General features: G+C 38.6%; 1 long non-coding RNA gene across 10 annotated transcripts in view; it reads right to left on the minus strand.

Annotated features, from left to right (window-relative positions):
• LOC112992084 (uncharacterized) overlaps positions 1-27,249 on the minus strand; it is a 73,102-nt gene that overhangs the window by 16,155 nt on the left and 29,698 nt on the right. For 6 of the 10 annotated variants that reach the window (XR_010385974.1, XR_010385967.1, XR_010385968.1 and 3 more), the window contains 7 exons: positions 23,066-23,246; positions 21,462-21,528; positions 20,690-20,759; positions 19,158-19,231; positions 16,003-16,201; positions 13,615-13,687; positions 197-263 (listed from right to left, as the gene is read on the minus strand). This is a non-coding gene — a long non-coding RNA (uncharacterized LOC112992084). The remainder of the gene's footprint in view (positions 1-196; positions 264-13,614; positions 13,688-16,002; positions 16,202-19,157; positions 19,232-20,689; positions 20,760-21,461; positions 21,529-23,065; positions 23,247-27,249) is intronic. The other 4 variants (XR_010385975.1, XR_010385971.1, XR_010385972.1 and 1 more) reach the window with 4 other exon arrangements.

Consider the following 27,249-nt stretch of genomic DNA (forward strand, 5'->3'; position numbering starts at 1 on the left):
GTCGTTCATAAGAGGCTTAAGAGTCCCCTATACTGAAAGCTGTTTCCCAGGTCCTTCACGGTGGGCCCGACAGTGCTCTCATTTCATCAATGAGGGGTCAATAGTTGAATTCAGAGGAAACAGTAGTGAGCCCAGGAGGACTATTGCCACAGAGGTCTTCAACTTAGCAACAAACAGTCTGTCATAACTTACTTACCTTCTGACAAGGAAGAAAATTCCCTGGTTTGGTCCAAAATTCCTTTTTCAATGACAAAAACCTTTAGCTGAAAAAAAATACATTTCATTTTGCTGAAGAAAATAGAATGGGCAATATCGTTGTCATTTCCAGTTTCATTAACAGTTCAGGAAGTGTTCTCTAAAGCCATAAGATGAGAAAGCACTTGAATAATATTCATTTCAACATGGTTACCTGATGAAATGAAATGTTATGTTGGAATTTTTTATGAAACAGAAATTCCAAATTTTGACCAAGTTGTGAGTGTCAGTCACTGATGGCAAGCTAATGCCTGAGACATAAAAGTAAATAGCAATAATTGTACCAAGAAGAGCATTTTTAATAACAGCCAAAATGTAAAAAAGCCAGGAGGAAAGAAAAAAAGAGAGAGAGAAAGAAAGAAAACCAAAAAGAGAGCTTCACTTGGAGGATAAAAGCTTTCTAAAGAGCAGAGTTAGAAGCAAGGAATGACAGAGTGAAAGGGAAAAAAGGGAACTGCGGAAAGAGTAAGGAAAGAGGGACAAAGGAAAAGAGGTGGGTTATAAACTAGACCCTTGTTCTGAAGATGGCAAATTGAGGAAATGACTGGACTGTATAGAAATGAAAATATTTAGTAGTCAAGTCAATGAATTATCTTGAAAAGGAAAAGGAACTGGCAAATAAGACAAAAGCTAGCAGATAAACATAAATAGTGCTATGAAATCAAAGAAAATGAGGCATACACACAATCCTAAGAGAAGAGAGAAAGCCAAACCACAGAGCTTTGCCAGGGGATCAAACCCTGGAAGATTCATCTAGCCAAGAATTGTGAGGGCTTGTTTTATTTTTGCTTTCTTATTCCTGCCAGAAGATACAAACTATATCTATTTACTTAGGGGAAAAAAAATTGTATTGCAATACAGCCAATTTCTCTTGGGGAAAAAAGAATGCTGTTTAAAAAAAAAAAAAAAAAAAAAAAAAAAAAAAAAAAGACTGCACAGTTTTTCACAGTATATCCAGAGATGCTGAAAGTGTTTGGTAAAATCATAAAGTCTGCAAGGTCTCCCAAGGCTGATTGACAGAGAAAGGATGGAATCATTATGGGCCAGAATCTGATATGTTTAGTTCCACTGAAATGAATGAAACTATTCTCAATAATCAATTTGAATCAGGAAATCAAGGTCTGGACCCAAGATGGACCATGAGATTGATAATGTAGTGCTTGCTTTTTAATAACTTTGCAAATAATGCCATTATCCAGACCCTCACAAAAAGGCAAGAAAAATGGATTTCCCATTTGGGGGCAAAAACATTGGGGTTACAAAGTTGCATGGTTGATGGTTGCTTGTCAGGACCTAACCATGCATCTCTTTGCATAGCTGCTAGCTTTAACAAAATGCTGCAGAAATTCATTTACCTCTATAACTAAAAAAAAATCCCCCCAATAATTTGCACACTGTTCCTATACAAACATGGGCTGTATCCAATCTGAGCTTTAAGTGCACAGAGGTTGGCAGGTTCAGCTGTCAGCCGTGTCAAATTTAGGCCAAATGGCCCACAGAGCACAGCTCCTCTCTGAGCTCTGATTCCTCTGCAAGATTTTATCTGATAAGGTTTTCTCTTGCCTGCACCTTCCTTTATGTCCTCAAAGTGAAAGAGGAAGCGGGAGGTATTACACCAAATAAATTTCATACAAGCTAAGCCAAACGTTGGTGGGTTGTGGACTCTGTGTGTCAGTGCTTGGAGTGCTGTGGAAGTTTTCAAAACAATCTCTTACTCCTTCCTCTCGGCCCTCCTCTTTCGCCCTTTAAATGTTCAGTGATCTTTGACTGGCCACAAGCCCTTTGAAACTGGCACAAGGCTTTTGCTTATGCCTTTATTTTGACTACCAAAATTTGTGAATCCATGATCCCACTTAATCTACATGTATCAGAAAATAACTCCATTGGCAGAACTAAACCCTTCATTTGAGGTGGCTGTAAATTTTCCAACAGCAAGAAATATTGTGCATATCTTATTTCCCCTCTTTTCCTATCACTGCAAAACATGGATGTGAACTTTAGCTTTGGATCATGCCATACAACACTGCCACTGTGCACAGAGGTGGTCTCTATCTAGGACAGTGCTCTAATCCAGCTATATTTTTTCAGTTACCTATTGAATTATATTATTATTGTATTACTGAGGGATTCTGAATAGAATGATGCCAAAGTATCTGGAACTATAGGCACTTGATGCACCACCTGTAGGTAGAATATTTAGAAGTAAAAGCACATCTAAATACTCTCAAACTGCTTTTGCAAGCAAATTGCCACAAAGAAATTGCTACATTATGATGAAGTACTTCTTTTATCCACTTTAAAGGGATGAAAGGCCAAAGAAGATTGACCATGACAGGACACAGACAGCTGAGAAGAGCAGGATGTTCTTAAATAAAAGCTGGCACTTAACCTTTGCATAGTCTCCTTTGCGCAGTGGAAGAGCTGCTCTTAGGGTAAGGAGAGGATCAGCTGGAGGTGAAGTTTGACCAGGAGCAGTATGAGGTACCATCTCTCAAACAGTATATATGTAGTTATTGTATATAGATATATATGTTGCCTGTTGCTTCTTTTAAGTGCACATAGAGAACGGCACAATTTTACAGATCCGGAAATGCAAAACTCTACCGTGCTGGTGGGTTTTCTGAGGTCTCAAAGACAAATATCCACCTGAATGTCTTTGTTACTCTTGGGTTTTCATCATTGCCACTCTGAAGTTTAAAGTCAAACACGACACTATAATTGCATGGGCATTTGGACAAATGGCAGCTCTGAGATTTGAATACATCTCATGGCCATAGGTGTGATACGCATGTCGGAGCTAACTTAGGAGGATACAGGAAGGGTGTATTCAGATGTAAAGGAGGGAAGTAAGAGAACAGTCTGTTCCTATCTCAGGCCAGGGAAATTTACTCCTAGGAGAAATTTAAATTCATGTAAATTAAAGCTCTGCCAACATATGTTGGCATATCAGGAATCAAGGACTGGGAACTGCTTGCACTATGGTTGCTTTAGGTGGGGGGAAAAAATAGGAGGTATGCAGTTGCTGTGCGCATGTGGACAGATATCTGAGCACTGCGAACTGATTCTATTTCTATGATCTAAGCAATGGTTAAAGATTTCTGCTACTGCTAAGACTAGCCTTCATTGGCTCAGAAGCTTTGGATACACCCCAGTAATCCTGTAATCCCTGTAATTTTAAGGGGGAGGTCTATGAGATTATCCACACAAGGTGAGAATGGATAAGCCCATTCATTTCCCAGAGCAGGACTGATCCCTCATTTTCACTGGCGTAGTACATCTTCTCTTTTAATTCCAGTTTGTAAATTGTATTAAATTATATCACAGCAAGATTTTTTTTTCCTCACAATAGCAAATTACAGACTCAGTAAGGGTACAGCACAATATTACGTTACGGAACACGTGTTTCTGTGGAATCCTAAGGGAAAACATAGTTATATCATCTGCTAGGAGTCAGCAGACACATGCAGCACCAAAGTCACTCTAATTGTATTAAGTAAGGACTGCAGGAGCTGCAAGAGTTTTGATTAATACATGTTTGCAGCCCATGCAACATGTATCCTTTTCCATTCAGAAGGCAACCCTGATCAGTGCAGAGGTATCTAGTGATACATGCTGGTCTGTTACGGTGGATTTACTATATGAACTCAGTGGCTCGTAATACCCTTGTTTAAACCTCCTCAGTACGCGAATGCTTCATGTGACGTGAGTGATATGCTTGGAGCCGCCCTGCTCCGCCGTCAGTGCCCCGGCCTGGTCGCGTGGGCCAAAGGCAGCGTTAACGCCCGGAGGCGGGGAGCAAGCGGGCTGAGGAGGGCCGAGGGCTCCAGGGGAGGAGGGCAGTCAGTTTCGGCACATTTTTCAGCAGTCACCTGGGCTGTGACTGAAAGCCAGTAAGGCTGAGCAGGTCTAACTGCCAGACAAAGGACTATTATCTTCCTTGTCCCGGCTAGCCCACTGGGAACGAGCTAGGCGCAGGTTCTCCGCGTCTGAGCAGAGAAGGAAGGCTCAGCTCATAAACCTTCAAGTGCACTGTAGCAGCTGCATGCTGGCAAGCTGGCAGTATATTGGAAGCTAGGTATTTTGGGGTATGATAAATGAAGGCCTGACTCTGTTAGGGGCACAGCTACACTGCTTTAGGGATCATGTTATTCCATCACAGATTCTTAAAACCAAGACAGTATCACCGATGGTAGTTTAACCCCTTTGTGTATGCATGGCCTGAGATGAAAGCAAGACTTTATGCTCAGGTCCTGTAACGAACATCATTGAGCTGTGCTGGTCTCAAAGCATGGGGCTTCATGAACTGGGATCTTCCCTGCGAGAAGGGCAGAGACTAGGAGATCTCCAAAAGGAGAACAGATGAGGCAGAACTCTAGGAGCATTTTGCCTTATTTAAAGAATGCAAGTTGACTCTTTCTTTTTTTTTTCCCCATAACTAAAGAGGGAAATCAATCTAGATTAAGATATAGTTACCTTTAATACAAGATTGAGAGGCCAACTGTCATGCAATAGCACTAGTAATTCTTCCTGAAAGGGCAAAAGGTAAAAGAGTAGCACGTGTGGTACAAACTAAATCTTTAGCAAAGACAAGGTGTTATACCCGAAGCCTGGTCACAATGTGGGAGATTTGTAAAATTCTTTCTCAGGATGCCTAATGTCGGCATTCAGGAACATCAGGGCTTTGTAACCATCAGAAGGTTTGTGGGTTGTGTTTGGCCTACTGTCATACTAACGATATCTGCTAACGACAATTACATCTGGTATTCCCCTCTGGGGTTCACTTTACTCATATTAGTCACATTATAACAATGTAAAAGTAGTGTGAGAGATGAACCCATCCCATTCTCTTTCAGAATATGTGAAAAGTAAAATCATAAAAGCATTTTGCTTCCCTAAATTAGTTAACTGCTTCTCCACAGCCATTACAGAGCCTCTGTTCAAGCTCACATTTCTGTGCTGGTGCTAAAGTCGCAAAGCAAGTCCTAACAAACAAGAACATAACATACTTCTGAATATGTATTCCAAGATTCCCCCAAATTGGGTTGGCACTGCATGAAAGAGGAACCCCATTATACCTCATGACAAAACTATGAGGAAACATGCCTATCTTGTTCACAGCAGTCCTCAGAAATGCCCAAAGACTCATTTCTCCCAGTAGATGAAATGCCAGTGAAAACTGACTATGCATCAGCACTAAAATATTCACACCTCACTGAAGAGCTAAATGGGGACAGTAAGCTAATCACTGTGACACGGCGTAACTCAGTTTGTGGGGGAACCCTATGAAAAATAATAAGACAGGGTCTCAAGGTTCCCTTGCAGCTCGTGACAAGCTTCATGTATGTCTTCTGGACATACGTGTTTACAGAGCTTTCTTTTCACATGTGACGCTTAATATTATTACAGCTCAACACCTTTATTTAGAATGCATTTGATAGATTTTACCCCCTAGCCATTTATATCAGTCTTGTTCTGAGTGATGAGACATATGCTGTGCAGTCGTACTGACTTACTGCGCAGCTCTGAGAAGTCTCCTGCCTCTTTGACCATTGCTTGGTTTACCTTGTACAACTGTATGTGGTGGTGTATCTTTGTGCGTAATTAGTGAGCTTTTCTTTTGCAAAACACACAGTGATCACCAAGAGACAGCACATGACAGTTCTTCCAGTGTTTCAGGGTCTGGGAATATACCTCACAACCGATTTCAGAGTAGCTGAGCACCTGCATGTAGATGTGAATGTAACCACCTCATAATGGTAAAAAGGACCCCAAAACCTAAAAACAATTACACGGTATTGAGACACTCCAGTCAGCAGTGTTCAGCTTAAGAAGAGTTCTGCTGAATATAGATAATAAGAGCTAGCATTTGATTAGAGGTGCTTCAGCCCCATGTGAAACCTGCCCCCCTCACTCAAAGGCTGTTCAGCTTGCACTGGTGTACCTCTGCCCAGGACCATCTGCTCCAAAAGCTTTTTCTTACAGGTTAGCAGTGATACGGGGCCGTAAGTGCCTATTGCCGAGCTTTCATATAACAATGAAGCTGCGCTGAATTTTATGTTCTGTAGGCTTGCAGCATGAAGATAGTCAATGTTGGCTTTTCCTTTCCAGACATTTTAAAGCTGTGGGATGAGTTGGCAAATTGGCCAATTCCTATTTTCATTGGCATTAATGTTATTCATGTTTCTAACCTAGAAAATGAGTGGAAATTTTCCTTTTTTCCAGAAAGAAAGTGAAGAGTGCTTGTGTGGTTGCCACTCCCTTTGACTGATTCAGACATTTTCTCTGTCTGCTTAACAATGATGATTTTGTGGTGAAAGTGCTGACATCATACTGCCCCCGGTGAGTTTTATGCTGCCCAGAACTTACTAATTCCTGATGTACAATTCTGTAAAATTGCACAGAGTACTTCATTGTATTTACTGAAGATTTGTCTCAAAAGAACATTACTTAAGCATCTCTCTGAGCTCATGTGAGGTCCTACAATATCGTATAGGGGACTAAAAAGGGAATTAAGAGCAATGAACTGTAACTTTGGGCAATTCTGCATCCCTCTCTTATTTCATTTTCCTCACGTGCAATGTGTTTATTTGACAGTAATTACTGTGTTTTATGACAGTAAAGTTCTAAATCCTCATTCATTCATTACTAAAATATTTTGAGTGCTTTGAGATTGCCAGATGAGAGGGATTGCCAAATACTATCCTGCAAAATAATACCTAATAACTGGAAAGTATCACTGTTGTGTCTTTTGGAGGCCATTCTGGTCTTGACCTGTTGATATTGTTACATCTTCCATTTGGAGTTGTTATAGCTTGGGATTTTTGCTAAATTATGGCAGTATCTCATATGGATATAGCTTATGTCTCAAAGTGCAGTACAGAAATACTACATACTAATAGTTCTTTTTTATAGGAGGTTATACAGAGACTACGTTACGATAAGGTACAGAATTCATATCTTACTCTCTCACTGCTCTAACCAACATGAAATAAAGTCAAAATAAAATTTTCCATGCCATATATAACTTCTTTTTCAGATCTTTTCCTAAATTCTGAATGTTGTATACACTCATTTGAAACCCTTTACAGTCATTTTAAAGGTCTTCTCATTTTTCAAAATACCTGTCCCTGAGACCAAGCAATCTGCCTTTTCTCACTCCCTTCACCATTTCTTCTTACCTCTCAAAAGTGTCTTTCTGCCTCTCCATTCTGCCTCTGCTGTCCTCCTTGGACACACATACTACACATGCTCACTTTTACTCAAATCTCTCCACAAGAGCCACCATTTTGTACAATGCTTAAAGGAATAATCATTTCAACATTATTCTTGAATTCATAAAAAAGCAAATTAGACAAAATGCACTTCAATCTGATTTTATAATCATCTTCTACTTACTCATTTTGTGTCTTTCACTTGACCTTAGATTCATTAGAGCAAGGACCATTGATTTTGCAGGAAGCTAAACACCCGTACAGAGTAGGTGGTCTGAAGTGCACACAGCATCCCTGAATTTAGACATCGCAGTATTTAGAATGACAATTTACAATAGATAAGCTGAACTTCCCTCAGTCTGTAGTGACTATGTACAAGGGCTTCATCATAACACGTTGTTATTCTACTACAAAAATAACTATGTCACAGAGCTTATTTGAATTAGTATGGTATTTTATATGAGCAGCTATGGCATAGGGCATAGTTAGGCACAGTACCACGAGTATTTTCTTTAGTAACATAGCCAGCCTCAGAGATTCCAGCACTTTCTTGTCCCCAAGACTTCTCTACCTTGTGCTTCACTACCCTGGCCTGTGCTGATGTTTTTTCAGCTACTCTGGAAATCATTTAGGCTAAAAACACCTGGCTTGGTAAGGACCATTGCCTTTACAAGGAGCCAGAGCCTGGCAACTTTACATAGCAGAAGGTCTGAAATGCATACAGCTCTCTTGAACGTAGACACCATAATAATCACAAAAATGCAATTAAAGTTCCAGATCTCACTGTGGCCTTAGTAGTTATGTCTAAATTGTATACAGAAGTACACACACAGGTAGAGCTCCATATGTCTCTTGAAAAACAAAACTCTGAATCATAATGCACATGTAAATCTTAACTCTTCACAGAACAAAGAGTTGGCTAATTTTTGAAAAACAGAAATCCAGAAGAACATCTAAATAAAGATATCCCCAGCAGCTGAGCCCTGCTTCTCCAGGAGAAGGTACAGAGTGCTGCCGCTCTCCTGTGGGGCATGTGGATCTCTGAGGTCCTGAGTCCATGGCCATCAGTGATGGATCCGTGCAATACTGGATCACACCAAAGGACAAATTTGCTCAGGATTCAGTGCAGGCATATGATCTCACTTCTGTTGAATTTATTTTATAGCGTCCTATGATGTTTATGCAGGCTTATTCTTTTATGCCAGATTTAGGTAAGCTTCAGCAAAGATAATGCCTGATTTGGCATAAAATTAGAGTGCTATGGCAAATGATACTTAAGCTTGCAAAGCTAAGCTGTCAGAAATTTTTGGACAAATGGGAACTGGCTTGGGCTGTATGATGTTTTGCATCTAGCCCTAGGAACTCTCAAGCTATACCGCCAAACCACAGCCTGAGGCCAGGGAGGGACGTGGATTTTACACACAAATACAGAGGACTCAGTGGTTCTTCCTTTGAAGCCAGTAGTACTTTTAGTAACAAATGCACCTGGATTTCACTGGGCTCATTGTCCACAACTGGGAAGTCCTGTATTGCTCATATCATACAGGTCAGGTTGCTGTGCCCCCTTCTTAGCAGAGCTTTTTCCATACTCAGCTTCTGTGCCTCTGGTTACTCCAACATCAAGCTCTCGTTAAAACAGGGTTCTTCAGAGAGACTGTATCTAGTTCTCCTCTCAGCCAGAACAGCATTAAATAGTGAAGCAAAGAAAAATTCTGAGCAAGATAAGTGACGATCATTTCCTTCGGTTTCTTCACATCTGCCATTAGGAGTGTTAGCACTGCCTGTTAATTTGTATGTTCTTGATGGGACGTTTCTTGTGCTAGGACACTTTGTGTGCTATATTTCTAAAATAGCAGCCTCTGAGAAATACGCAGTCTAAGATGTGTGAAATCCTTACTAAGCACCCATGTGCAACTTGTCTTTGCTAGTAATCAGTCTGGACTAAATATCATGACTCTGGCAGTATGAAAGACTGCATCTTAAAGTCGCGAAAGCTTGTGAGTTAATGTTGCATTTTCATAAAATATTTTTTCAGCACAGCCACGCTCAGGTGTAGCGGTGCTCGCTACCAGAAATGCTATTCAGTGTGAGCTGTTTCCTAAAGGAAAAGTACATGTGAGAATTTAGATTATTTTGTCTAGCACAGCTGCTGCTTGTACTGCAAAATGAGAGCTACAGCTGATGACAAGGTAGTATGGAACTTGACACCTCTGCTGGCGTTCGTCCAAGCACACCGAATGTTTTAGCCAGTCTGTGGCATGTGATACATTTCTTAATTGTTGATAACATATAATTAGGACAATCTAAGCCTAGTTTAATGAATGCAGTAAGTTAAACTGAAGCGCTTGCCTCCACTTGGATAGACTTTGTTAGTCTTGGAGCGTGTATCTGCAGAATAACATTTTATAAACAGTACAAAATGGAATCTTCCCTTTACAAACCATCCGGCTGGAGTTATGGCTGACACCCTAAGCCACAGCATAAATCCTGTGCGCCGTATAAACGTCAGCTGATCTTCAGGGCCATGGTACCAAAAATAAACTTTTATCCTTAAAGATTTTAAGACAACTTTTATTTAGAGGTTTCTGGCATGCAGGATGATTATCTAATACTTCTGTTTAATGTGCTTTATTTATTTTCATAACCTTCAGTCATTTTTTCTGGAAGGTAAATAATACAATTCTACTTCACTTTATGAAACCTCAACAATACATATTTGAGGTTACAAAGAAAATGTAAATCAGATGGATTTATTCAAATTATAAATGATTAGTAAAGACTTTACTATCCTCATTATGTGACCTTTTCACATTCTGTGACTGTAAATGTTGGAAATACTTGCCATGCTCAGTAATTTAAATATTTGTGTATAATAGTTACCCTCTGAGCAAATGATTTCAGCCTGAGTTTTAAAAAATCTTTTGAAAGAGTAAAAAGGTGCTAGTATTTCCAACCCCGAAGTATTTGTTTACGGCACAATAAAAAAGAAAAAGAAGTGAAAAAGATTACACAGGGAATAAAGATCTCCCTATTTATTCATCACATACTTTCTAGGGCTTTTGCTCTTTAAATTTGTTCTAATATTATCAGAATTGATTTTTAGTCTCTCTGATCCCAGAGGAAATGTCTTCAGTGAAGCTCTCAGTGGATAACTGTAATGAAGAATCAGCTTGCAGAGCTGTTACTATGGTGCTCTTAAGTGTAGAGCTTTGGAAAAAATTAACTGATAAGAAAATTCCAATGCACTATATTTAGAAGTATTTCATTTCCTAGCTTTTGACATAAAATAATTTAACAATTGAAACTGTACGCGGAAATTATTTAGTTGTTATTGCAGTACTGTATCATTTAAAATGTGTTTTATTGGCTTTTAAGTAAACCCTGAATTTATAAAAAATCTTGGTTACAAAATTCCCCAAAATAATGTTGGAAACAAGAATTGTACTGTTTCATTTCTTTGTTTTTGTCATCGTGAGAACTAAATCTCTCAGACTCTACTAGAAAATATTTACGGGTACAAAAAGCTCTACTTGAATGTTTACCTTTACTTCATATTCTAGAAAGGCATTTTAACAGGGGTACTACTTTTTGACTCTCTTGGAAACAACCCAGGTCTATTTTTAGATTTCAGCGTCCTAAATTGTGTACTATATCACATAGGGCAATGCAAGCAAAAATGGCAAATTCAGCTTCCTACTATTTTTGAGAGGGAGCCAACATTGGCCCATTTCTGTAGGAGAGCCCAGCTTTAAGCTCTGTATAACCACCAGTGAAATCATTATAAGGAATATGAAATGATTACAGTCACAACTGTATTTTACATATACAGTTTATACCACATGAAGAAGAGTGAGTTCAAAATAACTGAAAATAACATCAATACACACATACAGAAATTTCTGTAGTGTTATTACAAGTCAGTTTATACTAACACCTTCGTTTGAATCACTTCTATTAAAAAAAACACCCCTCTTCACACTACTCGTAATGAATTGCCTGCCAGTGTACAATTCATTTCCTGAAAATCTGTTCAGTTGTGCCCTCCCCTTCGCACCCCCTGCTCCTGCCAGCAGCCCAGACAGGCCTAGCCCCACTTTGTGGCAGTAAGGGCTGGAGTATTCGTTGCTATAATGGTTTTCTTGTACCACTTATAAATAAGGTAAATGCTTGATAATGACACTTTTTTGGTGTTGACCACCTGCACTTGTCTACAACCACTTGAAACTCTACTTACAGCTTTGACAATCAAATTCTATTCTACAGATGTTTCCTAAATAGCTAGCGCAGAGTCACAGAAACGGCCTGCATGTGATAGAAGGAAGCAAACAGAAATGCAACCGCTTTTGATAGTTAAACAGTCAAAGGTAATTTGAAAAATCCTGTCATCCAAATGACACTCTTTGTATCTCTGTATCTTTGCAATACATGTGGCAGTAATTTTACCTTTGCTGGTTTCACAGAGAGGAGAGCTCATAATAAATGATAATAAAATAAAAGCAGTAAGCTTTTGCACTTCTGCAAAGGCTTTCTATTTTGAAAGTTCAATGGAAACAAAAATTAACTAACCTTCTTAACATCCAGGTGAGATAAACACTAGCTCTGAGATAGGAACCTCCTGTAAGTAACTCCTGAAAGGCATCTGATTATGTGGCTAATACAATATTACTTAGCTTCTTTGTACAGATCTAGAAAACTACTAACGAAAAGTCCTACATAGAATTGTTATCAATTTACTATGTTATCATCACTATTATAATCTTACAGTAGACTAGTGATTAGTCTATAAAAGTATTATAATCTTGCTATTAATTATTTTATTATATTGTCCCTTCACTAACTTTTCAACAGTAGTGCTATACTGCCATTTGTAGCTGTGTAGTTACACTATGTATGAGTAAAATTCACCTGTTCTCCCCTGCGCCTACCCAGAAAGACATCCAGTTATTGGGGTGAGTAAGGGAAGTCAGCACTGGATGCGTGTGCACACACATGCACACCTGGCCCCATGCACATGTGGACACAGGCGGTGTGCAGCAGACCTGAGCAGAGTGCTCTGCGGCCGCTATTTCAACGTCCTGCCTGCCCTTCCAGCCGGGAACGCTGTCTGCCTGAGAGCAGCATGGACAAAATAGTATCCACATGGTGCGCAGCATTTTGCCTGGTTCAGAAATACTGTTGCTGTTTGTGTGATAATCCCAGTCTATAGCTTATGGTGTTAAAGATCATAGGTCTTTACATAAAGATCATATGCTGCATTATTCAAGTTCACTTCCCATATCTACTCACAACCCTAAAATCTTGGGCTCTTTGAAAGAATAGGTTTGAGTAGAGTTGGGGGTTTTTTTGGTCCAGTTTCTATTGCTTTATATAAAGAGAAGTAATTCATGATGGTAGTTTGAATATGGAGATTACGGTGAGACCTCAGGGTGGCTGACATGGCTCCTTCCAAATTTACTTACATTTTCTCACACAGTGAATAATCTGACTGAGTTTTGTAGAACTACTTATAATAAATACCATTAAGAGTGCAGTTAGAGGATGTTACTGAGAGTCAGGAGTGCTGAATTCTATTGTTGATTTCTTCACTAAATTCTTTAATAAAGAATCGTTTTGTCCTTTCACCTCTGTATGTCCCTATTTTGCCATCTGAGAAAAAAGGAATATCAACAAAATTCTTTCACAGGGATGTTGTGAAAATTGAAGGTCTAAGTTTTGGAATATCAAGAGAAAGGGAGAGGTATGCATTTGCTAAGTGATTTTATGGGTCTTATTGTAACTTGCAAGAAGCCTGAACATCCTCAATAATAATTTTTCCTTCATTATTCCTCCACACTGTTTATTTATTGTAGGGAGTGCTGAGATGTGGCTTTCTACACTAAGCTTTGAGACAGGGCTTTGAGGAGGGAAAAGCTGTAAGAAGTCACATAGATGACAAAGAGAAACTAAAATTCTTTTAGGCCAAGCTTTGTCTTTATTAAACATAACTTTTGTTCCTTTAAATATAAAGTGTTCTCTGTGGCATATACACATATTGCCATTCATTCTTCTGCTAGCCATGGAGAACTGGGACACTGAAAGCAAATGTTCAGCTCGTAATATCTATTTTTATGAAGACTTTTTTTTATTTATCCACCCAAAGAATACTTACCCCATTACAAAAAGCATGAAAGTTCTTTCTGTTTGAAAGCTCCTACTGGGAACTGGAGGATGGTTTTCTCCTGCTGGTTTTGAGAAATAAAGATTTTGTGAAAGTCATTTTTTTATTAGCCCTGTATTCAGTGTCTGAATAAGAGCCATTTTCTTTTTTTTTTGTTTTTGTGTGCACTTTTGTTTCCCTTTGAGGCAAACACCAGATTTGTGAGCCTACTGGTGGGCAATGGATTATTCTCTCTCTCTGATTTGCCTCTGCCAAAGGAGCACAGTGATCCAAAAATTTAAAATGTACCATCCCTCATCAAGTTGTTGTGTTTATGTTAACTTTGAAGATAGAGCATGATCTCAACAGTTTTTGATCAACCACCATCATATAAACACAGATGTATACACTCTACTTCATGGTGTTGATTCCCTCATCAACAGCATGCGTAACTCCCATTAATGTTAATAGAAGCTCTGCACATTTAGAGAGAGAATAGAATCCCAAGTGTATAAATTCATTGTCTGCTTCCTTCTCTTTGAAATATTACATTTTTAGAACCTTGGTTTTAAACATGCACTATAAATCTGACAGCGAGTGTTACTGAAGTCTCAACTCTAAATAAATAGTTTAAAATAAAAGTTGTATAAATACTCCTCTGTGCCAACAATACAGTTTGAAAGAGAGCGCTGTAAACACAAAGTAAATTAAATGGGATCCACTTTTGTGGGTTAAATGGCTACTTAAACTAGTTATTATAGAGAAGATTTTGTTGTGTGGTGCGACAGCACGTACCCATGTGGCTAACCAAGAATTGGTTGTAGAAACAAACCCCACCCATACCTAGGAGCAGTGCCATGACCGGACCACAATTCCTGTGAGGCATAAACTTAATTTGCTGAAAAAGAAGCACAGGCGCTGTCACAGCTCATTAGCCAGTAACAGACATATTGCAAGAGAAGAAAGTGGAATTTGGTGGATGGTCCAACTTCTCCATATGCTGTGAATAAAACAGACTATTGTTTTTTGATAAAGGAGTATTGTTTTGAATGTGCCGGGTAACTAAGTAAAGCCAGCAGAATTTTTTGGCCAAATATAGTCTCTTGCTCTCTGCTAAAAATCCTAGCTTTTAAATTAGGAGCTGAAGTCATTGAAAAAAAAGTTTACATTCCTGCAGCCGGCTGCAGCAAAGCCAAACAAATGTTTGGCTTAATATTCATCTCTTTCATGAGCCTTTCTTAAACATCTAAGTCAGAAAATACCATTTCTATTATTTAGTAATTTGATGCTCAAAGCATTGGTTTTCTCTTTTTTTTTTCTTTTTTTTTTAAACTTGTTCAGAAAAGACACAGTAGTGTCACTGCTGTGGTATTAGACTATGATGTGAAGCATTTCATAACTTAAAGAAATCATGGTTTCAGTTTCTGGCATCAGCTCCAGTTGTAGGTCACAGTTACTAGCAGTGTGTTTTTTGTTATTTTTTTATATCCCAAACCACTGAAAAAGAGGAAAAGAAGGTGTTGTTTTTCACAGTAGCTAGTTGCAGTTGTGATATGGGTCTAGAAAACTAGTAGCGTATTTAGCTTTGGAGACCTAACTGTAAAAACCAACTAGAAATGCTGCATTTCTATATAGCAATACTATATGAACATGCCATAAAATTATTAAAATGAATACAGTAACGGCTGGAAGCCTGAACTGTCTTTGAAATTCTTTGATATATTTGGTGCTTGCTGCTTTTAGCCACTCCAGGAGGCCAACAAGTTTTTTCAGTTCCAAGATTTAGGTTTGAACTCCTGTGACACAGACCCAGCTTCATTCCTACATGTGCACCAGTGCCAGCGCTGAGACGGAAGGAGGTAGCTCATGCCTCGCTCACTCAGGAGTTATTGGGAGCATTTGGCCCCTGGCCCAGAGCTGCCACAACTGCTATCCTTCACTTTTCCCTTCCTTCCATCCTTGGATTGAGGATATTACCCAGGGGAAGTGAATTCCCTAGTCAGAGGCTAGCAGGCCAGGTTATGGTTACGACTGTAGCCAAACAAACAAGCAAACAAGCACCATGTAGGCACTATTTCTTCTGGCAGTCTCCTCCAGAAACCTCCTTGGTTGGGAGGTTCTGGGTCTACCCAGTTAGCTTCATCAAGAAAAGCATGAAGGCAAAAGTGAGACTGTTCAGGGGTTCATCTGCTTGGATGCATACGCACAGCTTCCCTGAACTGCCCGAGGTATGACTGTAAGGTGAGGAAAGACATTAACTAACTAACTTTTCTCCTTTTCAGACTTCTTGGAAGTACTGTTAAGACTAACACATTGGTCCTCCCCCAAAAAGCAGGACATTATGGAATATGGACTGTGTCTTTGGTGGTCAGTTTTATTTTTGTGTGTGCCCATACTTACTTCTTGTCCATACTTAAAAGGTTTGATTTTCCAGTAGTGGGTACCTCTGAGCACAGACAAACGGAGAGTGGAAGGGGAAGGAAGAAGGTGGATGTACGTGAGCTGAGCTGTTTAACAAAGAGTAGAGCCCAATGCAGAAGATCCAGAGGCATTGCCCTTGGAGCATTAACTGAGCCACTGCAGCAGCTAGACTTCTTTTCTAAGAATAACCAGACAAGAGCAATCAGAGCAGAATTGTGTTTGCCTGGCCTATAGCCACTGCACAGTGGTGTGGCCACAAACACACCAGCCATTATCAAGAGGGTATTTGCAACATCATGCTCCACTGCGAGCAAGGCAGAGCTCTTTACATCCAGTCGCGCTTCTCTTTGCTAGCTTTGAAACAAGTAATGTCTTCTCATTCTCTGTTAATCTATCTGTGTAATTGAATAAGATGTGCAAGAACTATGAAGGGTTGTTATAGTGTTAATAATATAAGGCCTTCTTTTAACATGTATTTTTGCCACATATTAGCTTGGAGGTGTCCTAGCTAGGCATGCATTTTATGTAGGGAAATCCCTGAAGAGTGTAAAGTTGGGACATCAACTGTCAGAACAAGCAATAATTAAACATGCATTTCCGAAGAGTGTACATTTGAATCACCTTTGTGTCCCTTCCTCCCACTTCATTTCCATTTTCAAGATGTAGGAAGCTAAGGACAAAAATATCTGTCTGAAAATATTTTTTAAAACCCCGCATTTTTAAACTTACTTATGTCTTCTAAAGCAGTTTTTACCTCAAACTTTGCATGTATGCTGTGATTATAAATCCTGCCTTTCCTCATGTTCTTGACGGTCTGGTTTGAGGTCTTGAACCTCTTGGTTTTTGCAGGACATACCTCAACATACTAATATTTATGTGGTTTTAGTGGAACTAATTAAAAAAATAAAGATAAGCATGTACATAAGACATTGCGAAATTGTAATTTCTACATAGATACTACATAAGAGATACCACACACTCTGTGTAGTTTAATACCATTCTGCTACAGAAAATGCAGCTTTTTATTTTCTGTCTCCTTCATTTCATCTATAGAAGGTAAGATAAATTTTTACACTTAATCTTTCCTTCTCTTCAATGCTTGAATGATACAAGAAGTTGCTAACAATTTTGGCTGAGATCCATGACGAGGGAAAAAAATAACATTCCTTCCAACCATATGCAACACTAATCAAAGAAAACAAAATACTCAATTTATTGAATTATTTTTATTGAGATAATATAATAATAAGCCCATCCTAATGAGTATTGCCAGAACTTGCAATTTTATCACAAGTCACAGGATATTTGGTGGTTTCCATAATATCCTCCTTTTTAGGCAATTAGATCCAGTATTTTTAAAAGTTTTAGTCCTTTAGAACTATTGAAAAAAGGCTCGAACACATGAATCCTAACAACTGAAAAGCCAGAAAATAAATTAAAAAATGATGACTGTATTGAATGAAATACTGACATTGCTTTAATGAGTAAGTGATACAGTTTCTCTCTCTCTTTTTGTTTGTTTCATTTTTTTTTTTTTTTATTCTTAAGCCAATGTCAGTTTTGGAGATCTGGTTCTTGATTTGGGAAAAATTGGGGTTTCCATTACTGCTAGTATCCTAACATTCACTGTGTTTTCTCTGGGCTCCAGTCACCTTTTCTTTTTTCTTTTTCCCTTTCTCTCCCCGCCCCCCATCTTTCCAGGAGCAGCGTTGGAGCTTCTGTGCTATTCGTGGAATGCCTGACCAACGCCCGAATGAAAGGCACCAACATCTTACAGGCTAAAGTCTTCTCAGATTTCAAGTAACACTAGGGTAACACCAAATGCTGGTTGTGCCACCCATGACCACTGTCATCTATATCAAACTTTCACTGACAGCAGCTGATCCCAACAGAGAATGGAAAATTTGGATGATTAAAAAATGTTAAAAAGAATGAACAAATTGATAGTGACATGGATCACTTATGTTGACTAAATAGAATGCCCTAATTCTTCACCCTGGATGAATTTATGGCTACTGTTACCCCAGCATAACTATTACTGATCATCTTGCTGTGCCAGCACTGATGTTTTAAGAAAAGTACTACTTCAGAAGGAAGTGTGGTGGAAATTTCCAAAATATAGGCAGCTTGTTTGGATAAAGACAGGCTTTTTATATTTAATTGCTAGGCCTGGGAAGCTTGGCTGCCATGATCACTGACTCTGTCTGGTACACTTTGATGCATTTCTCTCGGTGGAATCCTCAGTGAAAGGAGCAGTCCCTTCCCCCAATACCACTTACTTTTTTCTTCTTGCCGTGGAAGGATATGAAGGAGGCTTAGACTATTAAATAGGAAGACGATTGTGAGCAGCTTTGCTATTAACATCTATATTTACTCCTGGTTTTCATAGTACTAGGACAGGAATGCTCTTGCTGTCTTTTGATACAGCCATGTAAGAATAAACTTTTTTTAAGAGATGCTAGTATCACTAGGAAATTTCCCTGTTGTAGTAGCGCAGCAATTTATCAACATGACATGGCAACATGTGAATTAAGAACTTAAGTGTCAATGGAAAGATTGCTATTAACATCAGCAGACATTGGATCTTGAACCCCTGTCACATCTGAGAGGATTCATCTTTAGCCATCTAAATGTTGGAATTTCACCTGCTATATTACTCTGGTCACTAGGCCATTTAAGAGTGCTTATCTTCAGATATATATTCCAGACAGGTATAATGAACGGCCCTCTGGAGAGACCTATCTCTCCCTCTCCCTTGGCTCTATGGATAGCCTAGATAAGTAATTTAAACTAGATGCCTGACTTTTTCAGGGCTAACGTTCGCAAAGATGCATCCCACTTTCATTGTACTTTTGTACAACATAGGATACCAAACTCAAAGCAGTTCCAACTGCCCCAAAATCAATATTTCTCCCGTTAGTTAAAATGAGCTATAGATACTCTTCTGTGTTGTCTGAAAAATCATTTCTGTGGTTTAAAGAGGGTTTGTGGTAAAAGTTCTGCAAAGACAAAGGAACCTTCTTCCATTAGCAATTAGATACAGCAGCAGGAAGACTCTTGAAGGCTGTGGCATATTTACATTTACAGACGCTTTCCAAACTATATTAAAATTAATTGTATATTTTCAAACATACCTGGCCTTTTTCATGATGACAACAGGGTAGTTAGCATGGTTACACGGTTCCAAAATATAAGAACTCCAGGATATCTAAAGATAGACCATTGGACTCTATTTTTAGCAATGCTGATATAAAGCTGGAGATACCCCACTAACTTCAGAGTAGATGCCGTGGATTTACATTAATTTGGAAGTAAGGATGTCAAATCACTCCCTAGCTTATTGCTGAACATAGCTAAATACAAATCTCTGATTCTGTAAACAAATGCTATACTAATGCATACAACTTGAAATGTCCATATTAATTCTGTGTAGCAGTTACCAAGTGAGAGTTAATATTCTCAGGTAGAAAAAGGCTGTGAGTGGTTTTTACTACCAGTCTGTTTTAATACCAGCTTGTGGATTGGAACAGCTGAAACAGCAATCACTCAGAATGTTTTTAAACTATGATTTTTGGTTACCTCACTTATCACCATGTCAGAATATTTTCTTCAGCAAATTAGAAACTGACTTTTTCCTTATGTACTTTTCAAGGATTCCAAAGATTCATTCACAATGCCAAGCTGCAGTAAAATCCAGCATAATGTAAATCGCTCTCTGATACAACTTCTCCTTTCTTTTCTTTGATAGAGTTATAAATGCAATGAAAAATAAATGATTTTGAATGGCATCAGTAGAGAAATTGGTATCACTCATTCAGTTTAAAAGTCAGATCATCTTTCTAATAGCTAAAGACTGTATTTCCTAAGTTGGATTTTGGCTACACAGGTTTGAATGTTTGAACATTTTTTTATTTTAATAAGGAGAGAGCTTTAAAGTGCTGAAACTGGGGATAAGGTAATATTATCTTCTTGGCACGTTTAATAATATGTACTAATGCAGTCCGTCTTTCCAACCCCTTTTCCTTGTCTAGCTCTAATGCTGCAAATTAATGTATTTTTCTGAACAGCAAATCCAAGCACTAATGTGGTCATGGGAAACTGGAACAAATGACCACTTGCTCTGGAAAGCAGCACACTGTGAGTTTGAAGTCCTTCTTGTTTACATAGTGGCTTGACTCTCAGCAACAGGTCATAGCCACAGAAACAAGAGCTGCCTGAAATATCATGCAGGGCCTGTAAACTCAGGAATGTCCTGTGTGCTGCCAGCAGTGCCCTATATGATCTCAAGCAGCCTGTCTTTCTAAAACCTGGGAGGATTTCAGATATTTCTGAACAGACCTGTTGGGCTAAGGTGACTTTGACAGAAGTCAACTGAATAAGCTAACTGTGAAGCTTAGCTTTAAGTCTTTCAACTGCTAAATATTGTAAGAACTTCAAGATAAAGATGTTGCTCACTATAGTTAGGCCTAAGAGTGTTTCCAGTTTAAGAATTAATTAAAAATACATGCGTTTTGCTTTGATGTCTTTTTTGGGAGGCACAAAACCCCCAAACCCCAACAATCTAAATTTGTCTTTAAATAACAAGAGATACCAGTTTATCTTTTCTCTCCAAACATAAAGTCAAAAATCCACCAAGATTTTATTTAATGAGGTATTGTGTGCCTACCTGATTCAGTGATGGTAGTCTTTTCTTGGTAGCTTACACTCTAGGAATGAGTTTCCTTGGCCCTTCTTTCCTGTTTAGAAAGCAAAAGCACAAAAGGCAACTCAATACTGTCCTGGAAAGCAATCACCTGTGGTAAGTGGACCCCCAACATTGCATCACTTGCAGGGCTGGTTTAGCTGTAGATTTAGCTGAACACCTCATCAATCCCTGCTGCTGCTCCCCAAAAGCCCTACCAGAAACCTGTCAATGGCCTCGAAACCAGGTTTTGGTTGATTTGCAAAGCATCCTTTCTCATTTTATAGATGTTCTTAGGCATCTCAGTAGATCCATTTTGCTTTAGTTAGATGTTTCTACCTTCTTAACTCACACATAACTGTGACTTGTTATGGTTAGCTATCAATTGGCATTTCCAAAAGCACCCATCTCCACCCACCCACCAAGTAGTCCAGGATAGATGGGTACCTATTACACAAGCCAAACTAGTCAATCTGTTCAAGGGTGTGAAATTCTGAGCTGGCACTGAGTAGTAGCAAAGAATTATTCAGAAGCACCACAGTATACACATTTTAAAATACATTTAACTTCTCAGTTCTTAGACTGCCTATAAACTTTTTGAGTTGCACAGGCTACACTGGGATGTAATTAAATAACAAGACTGCTGTCTAAAATGATAATGACTCGTTAAAAGGTTTTCATTTAAAGGTGTAAAGGTGGTCGCCTTAAAACAACTGGCAATAGTTTGCATGGCTTGATTTCAAATTTCTATACTTACATAAGCAGAGATCAGGAGAAATAAGGAGTCTTGCCACTCTTCTTGTGCCAGATGAAGACTGCCCAATCTCATTTACATAATTAAAATAAAAAAGGCACATTCATTATTTCCCTTATTTGGGATTGCAAGAACAAATTAAATGCCATGGGGCAATCCAGAACTTGCGTATCTTCTACAGTAGCCTAATTGAAGCAAGTAATGCCCTTGAACCACTGGAATGACTTTTGCTTATATGAATGACAAATGAAGAATTGGGCCATTAGGTTTTAGTTCTTGGCTTTCCAAACTGTCCCTCATCCTTACAGAAAAAAGGCTTTAACAAAGCACTTCCAAATGGTTGATTATAGACCAGTTTTCTACCAAAGAGCTGATTACTTTAAATGAAAATAAATAGCATTACCATGCAAAGTATATAGCTTTTGTTACTGCTATAGAATTTTTTTCCTTTCAAGTACCTACCACAGTTCAAGATATATTTTTTTAGACTTAATAACAGACATGCTAAATTGTACTCTCATTAACCAAATACATCAGGTACAGACTAATAAAACACCTTGCTTTAGACCAGCAAGGCTTCTATTAAAACTGAAGGATATTTGTTTTGTAGAGCCATAAAATATGCTCTCTACACAGGATTCTTTCAAACCAGTCTAGTGAAATGCATGGAAATACTTCCATATGCTTTAGTGAGTTTTATATCAGGCACTAAGACAGTGTCTGCATTACATCTTCTTAATGGAGATGTGTAGAGGAATAAAAAATAGATTTGTTATATATGAAGATGTTCTGAAAGGCCTTTTTTCCTATGCTAAAAAATTAGTGAGTGGAAAGCAGATTCTGTATGACATGTGTTTCTTTACCTTATCCAAATCAGCAGTTTAAGTCTGATTCTCCCTAGATTTACTGAAGGCTCCTGAAGATTTCAGACCTTAACTGAGGGCACAAGGTCTTGAATTGCCAAGGAAGATGTATGTGTAACACAGCCATTTTAACAAAAGATATTTCATTCTAAAATATTTCAAAACAATTAAAACAAAAATCATTTCCATTTTTGAAATCATTACATTTCTTTGTAATGCAGTATTTCTAACAGTTGTCAAGTAGTTCATATTGTCTTTGAAGTCAGATAATGCTAAGTTTCCCTAGGAGAAGTGGGGACACTGGAATCCACAATTCCTCGTGAAGTTCTGTGTATGGACAATGAAGATCAAAATAACAGCAGGATTCAGGACAGAGCACATAATCAGTTTACACTCTGATCCTCATCTGCCATACAAAAGTGTAACAATGTAGATAGGGCTTGATGCATCAGAAAATGTCCATTCCAACTTGCCATACTTGGGGAAAAACAAGGACTTAAACACATGTATAATATCCTTTTCTAAGATCACAGGCAAATGACTTAAGCTTAGTATTCCACTATAATCCTTCTGGTACTTATTATCCACTCATCTATTAACTCATAAAAACACTAAGTTGTTGTTACTACTTCAGGCATTTGTAGGGCACCTAGCTGTTTGGTGTTACAGATCAATTTACAAAGATCAGGAAAGTACCAAATAACTTTGCATGAAAGACAAAACAAGTGCTCTGTGACTACTGACCTCAGTCAGCTCAGTTTCCTTCAGAGGGGACCAGTATCAGATGTAGCAATGAGTCAAGAGATTCAGCGAAGGTCTACAGATTCAGTATTGCCTTTTCCTTAATCTTCCATCAGCTGGAAGCGAGCTAAATTACTTGCCTCTGGTCCTAAAATGGGCTGAATTCTGGCTTAGAAGTATTTTCCTGAAAGAAAGTATTGAAGCCAAGACAGTGTCATTAAAGTTATCCTCTACATCATAATTATGAGTACCATTCCTGGGGCTGAAGCATTTTTTCTTAACAAAGCTGATACAGCAGGGCATAAGTGGATAGATAGTCTCTGAAAAGCAGCCCAAGGGGATCAGACTGTGGCTGGGCTTGTGAGCTATAAATGCAGCCTTCTGCCACTGCCAGCCTTAAGTCTGAGGGGAGTCACAACTTCCATGCAATCACTGCTCGGGGATTAACCATATTCAAAGAAGACTGAAGGCTGGGAAGAGAAGAGCAAGTAATATTCCTCCATTTACACCAGCCAACAAAACTGGGATGATGCTGGGATAAATAAAGACTTCTTTCCCCAAAAGTGACAGAAACTGTCGTATGTTATATCCCTATAATTGAAACAGATGGGTGTAAGTGTCCCTATATGGAATACAAAGTTACCCCAGCTCTGATAAATACCAGCATCATTAGGTGTAATTAGGCAGCGTTTTGTGTTCTGCAGTTCTGCCCTGAAAACTTCCGTCATATTACTCCCACAAGATTGGAAGCACCGCGCATCTTTGCTTTCCACTAATACAGAGCTTCTCTCACAGTGCAAAATGAAGACAGGGTTTTGCCACCTCCCAGGAGATGTTTTGTAGATTAAAGCATAGTTAGCTTCAGTTCCAGTGCTCTCCCTCATCATCTAATTGAAGCCAAGAGGTATTGTCTTTTTCTGAGTACAGTCAAGATATTTAGAGAACCTGGCACCAGCAAAGCCTACCCATTGTATTAGACTATGTAATAGGTTTGGAATCGCTTTATAAATCTGGAGAGTAGCATGTGAAAATGAGGATACTTGAGGAAGAAAGCTTCTAAAGATGTTCTTGTGAATAAGCTCCTGACTATTTTGAGCGCAATTATATTCTGAGGCAGCACAGAGCCAATTAATTATGCAACCACATAAATAAACATAGGGAAAATAAATATGCCCAAATACGCGCACACACACACACTCTCTCTCTCTCTCTCTCTCTCTCTCAAAGTTTTCTCTGGAATACTTAACATCTTACTTTTTAATCTTTAATTTCTAATTGATACATTTTTGCTTAATCATAGTCACACATCTTCATGTGGATGGCAGATACACTGTTCAAGGACTGAAATAGTGCTTTCCATAGTAAATAATTTTCAGAAATGAATCACAATTGCCTTATTTCAAGATACAAATGAATCAATAAAGAGAAATAAACCCTTGAAATTTTGCCTAAAACTCAATACTTATGAGCTTCTAGAGTATTTAGGAAAATGAGGCTTGCAACCAGCTTCCTCTTAAAAAAAATAAAGGAGTTTTTCAATAGTTCTTACCTCTTTATTTCCACTACCAGCACATGCACTTTCATGCTATTGTTTCGCAAAGAGCATTTTGTCATACCCTACCAAGCAATATCAGGAAAGTAGATTTGCCATATCATCTGGTCCTCCAGAATTATTCTGAAAACCTACTGCTTTTTCCTGATCATTTTGAGAAAGAACGATGAGTCCAGGGCTCCCAAAATCCATGCAGCAGTGAATCAAAATATAAGAGGTTTTCAAGCCACTCATTTAGTGGTCAAATAATTTATTGATTTTTGACACTTAACAGGACTCCGTCTTACCAGTGTTCTAAACAATTCTTGAATATATTTCAGTGTGCAAAAGAATATCCTCAGATCCTTCTTTTCACCTTTTTTTGAAAAGTCCAATTGGCAGCTGCATAAGTCTAAAAACTATCTTTCTTTATTTCGTTTAATAATCATCGATATTCATGTTACAGAAATCGGTACTTTATTAAGCCTGTATTGTTCAAGTATATGTGTATAGATGGTTCTGTTCTGTGGAAGATGCTTATTCTGGCCTTATTTGTTTAAACACATTTTCTTGGGTTGGTACCACTAAACAGAAATGATTTTTCCTGGGAATAGATTTACAAACCTATCCAGATTAAGTCATGTTGAATGACTGACAGATCTATATCCAATAAAAGATCAGAAACTGGTTGCCTATATATTTGTAATAGGTAAAATAGTCATGTTGTAAAAACTTGGTTGAGACCAAGAGACTTGTCTGTCTGTAATGTCTGCAACCCTACATTAGTTGTTTGCATGTGTGTGCGCGCGCATGTGTGTGTGTTTATGCAGGGGGTGGTAAGCTGACTAATTTCAAACATTATTTACAGGGTTTGCATTGCATAGCCTACTTTTGTGGGGAGAAAATCCTAAAATGTAGATCACAATACGTCAAGCAGATTTTCTGTACTTATGATTAAGTCTTACAATAAGAGCATCACTGACGGAAAAGTCTACCTGCTGTAGAAAACATTTGATAGGCTTAATTACAGAAGTCCTAAAGTGTTCTGGCATAGGAGAGCGTGGACATTGGCAGTCTCTGTGGCACATTCTCACAGGGGCAGTGGCAAGTTCCACCCCAGCTCCTCAGCGCTGAGGAGGGGAAACTATTTGAGGCTGTAGAAGAGTCACTGTCTAGTTAATGGGGTGAACTGACAGCAGCAAGACACAATCCTGATCTGTGCGTGCTTCCTCTGGTCCGGTCTATAGTATGTTGCACTCTTCAGGACATAGCTCATTAAACCACACCCTGATGGATTAATTTCAGAATCGGGGATCTGAAAACATGGGTGAGACTCCTTCTGCCAAACCCACCATAGCTGTTTTGAATATCTTTTACAACCTTCTTTTGGGTGACTATAATTAAGATTTCTCTCTTTATGGCTTCTAAGGTATTGTCTGTACAACATTTTGTCCTGTGTAGTTTCCCTTTCTTTTCATTGCCAGTGCAGAGTTGATGGTAGTTAGAGTACTTCAACAGACAAACCACATTTTCAATAAACATGTTTGGTGCTGCTAGTGAAAAACTTCAGACCATACCTAGTTTTAGACATCTAAAAGTTGGGCATCTCATCTAAGTGAGCTATCTAGACTATAGTCATGGGACTGGTGGGCACCTGATTCATCCATTCAAAACAGGAGTGGTGAAGAGATGTCTCTCTCTCTCTCACCACTGTCTACAAAAGGAACTTAAATGACAAGCTTAGACTCGAAAGTTTGTTAGGTGATAAGAATTCATTGGGCTCAAAATCCCAGCAACAGCTTGGCTCCTTTCCCACTAGTCCTGCCAGTGGAAATGAACAGCAGAGATGGAAGGTCTAAACAAGCCTTGTGTAGCCATCTCTGGGGACTCCCGTTTGCTCCATATTGCAAATAAAGAAACGCAGTAAGAGCTTTGTCCTGGAGCTAAGGAAACCCAGTTTATCCAGTAAATAGAAAGTAGAAAATCAAAGGGAAGTTGGGCTCTTTTAGTTATCAGTTGTGGATAAAAATTCTTGAATGTTTTGTCTTCCACTATTTTCACGCATGGCAAGAAAATAAATATTTCTTTTTCTTTGCACACTGTTTCCCCATTATCAAGTGCTATCAATATTATGTCTCCTAGCCACTTGGCCTTGAATATTTAGAATGTTAAATCCCTACTGAAATTGAAGGAAAAAAGAACATATTAGACTCACTGTGGTAGTGCTGAGAACTAAGAATGGAGCTGTGCCTGGACAAGGCTGCTTACAGGATCAGGGCCATATTTATTTTAATGTGTGTTTGTATATACAGTTGCTATGTGTTGATCTTCAGTGCTCACCTTCTCTATGCTATATAGGTGCCATGTTTGCGTGAAGCCTTTAACTGGAGAACAAAACTAGCTTCTGAGCCAAAGCTCACTCATATTGCCAGTTGACCCATGTGGACTTCACATCACATGACTTGAGGCTATTTTACCCTCTATCTTCTTGAGAGAATTTTGGCTCAGGCAAAAATTTTGTTTAGAACTTCAGTTCTTTAAAATGTTTAATTGACAATAGAAGGGAAACAATACATTTAAAGGTTATTGTAATTACATCTACTTACATTTTTGTTCCATAAACAACATTTTGTTAACTTTCCAAATTATGCAGTGT

Source organism: Dromaius novaehollandiae, chromosome Z (assembly GCF_036370855.1).
Source record: "Dromaius novaehollandiae isolate bDroNov1 chromosome Z, bDroNov1.hap1, whole genome shotgun sequence".
NCBI classification, from domain to species: Eukaryota; Metazoa; Chordata; class Aves; order Casuariiformes; family Dromaiidae; genus Dromaius; species Dromaius novaehollandiae.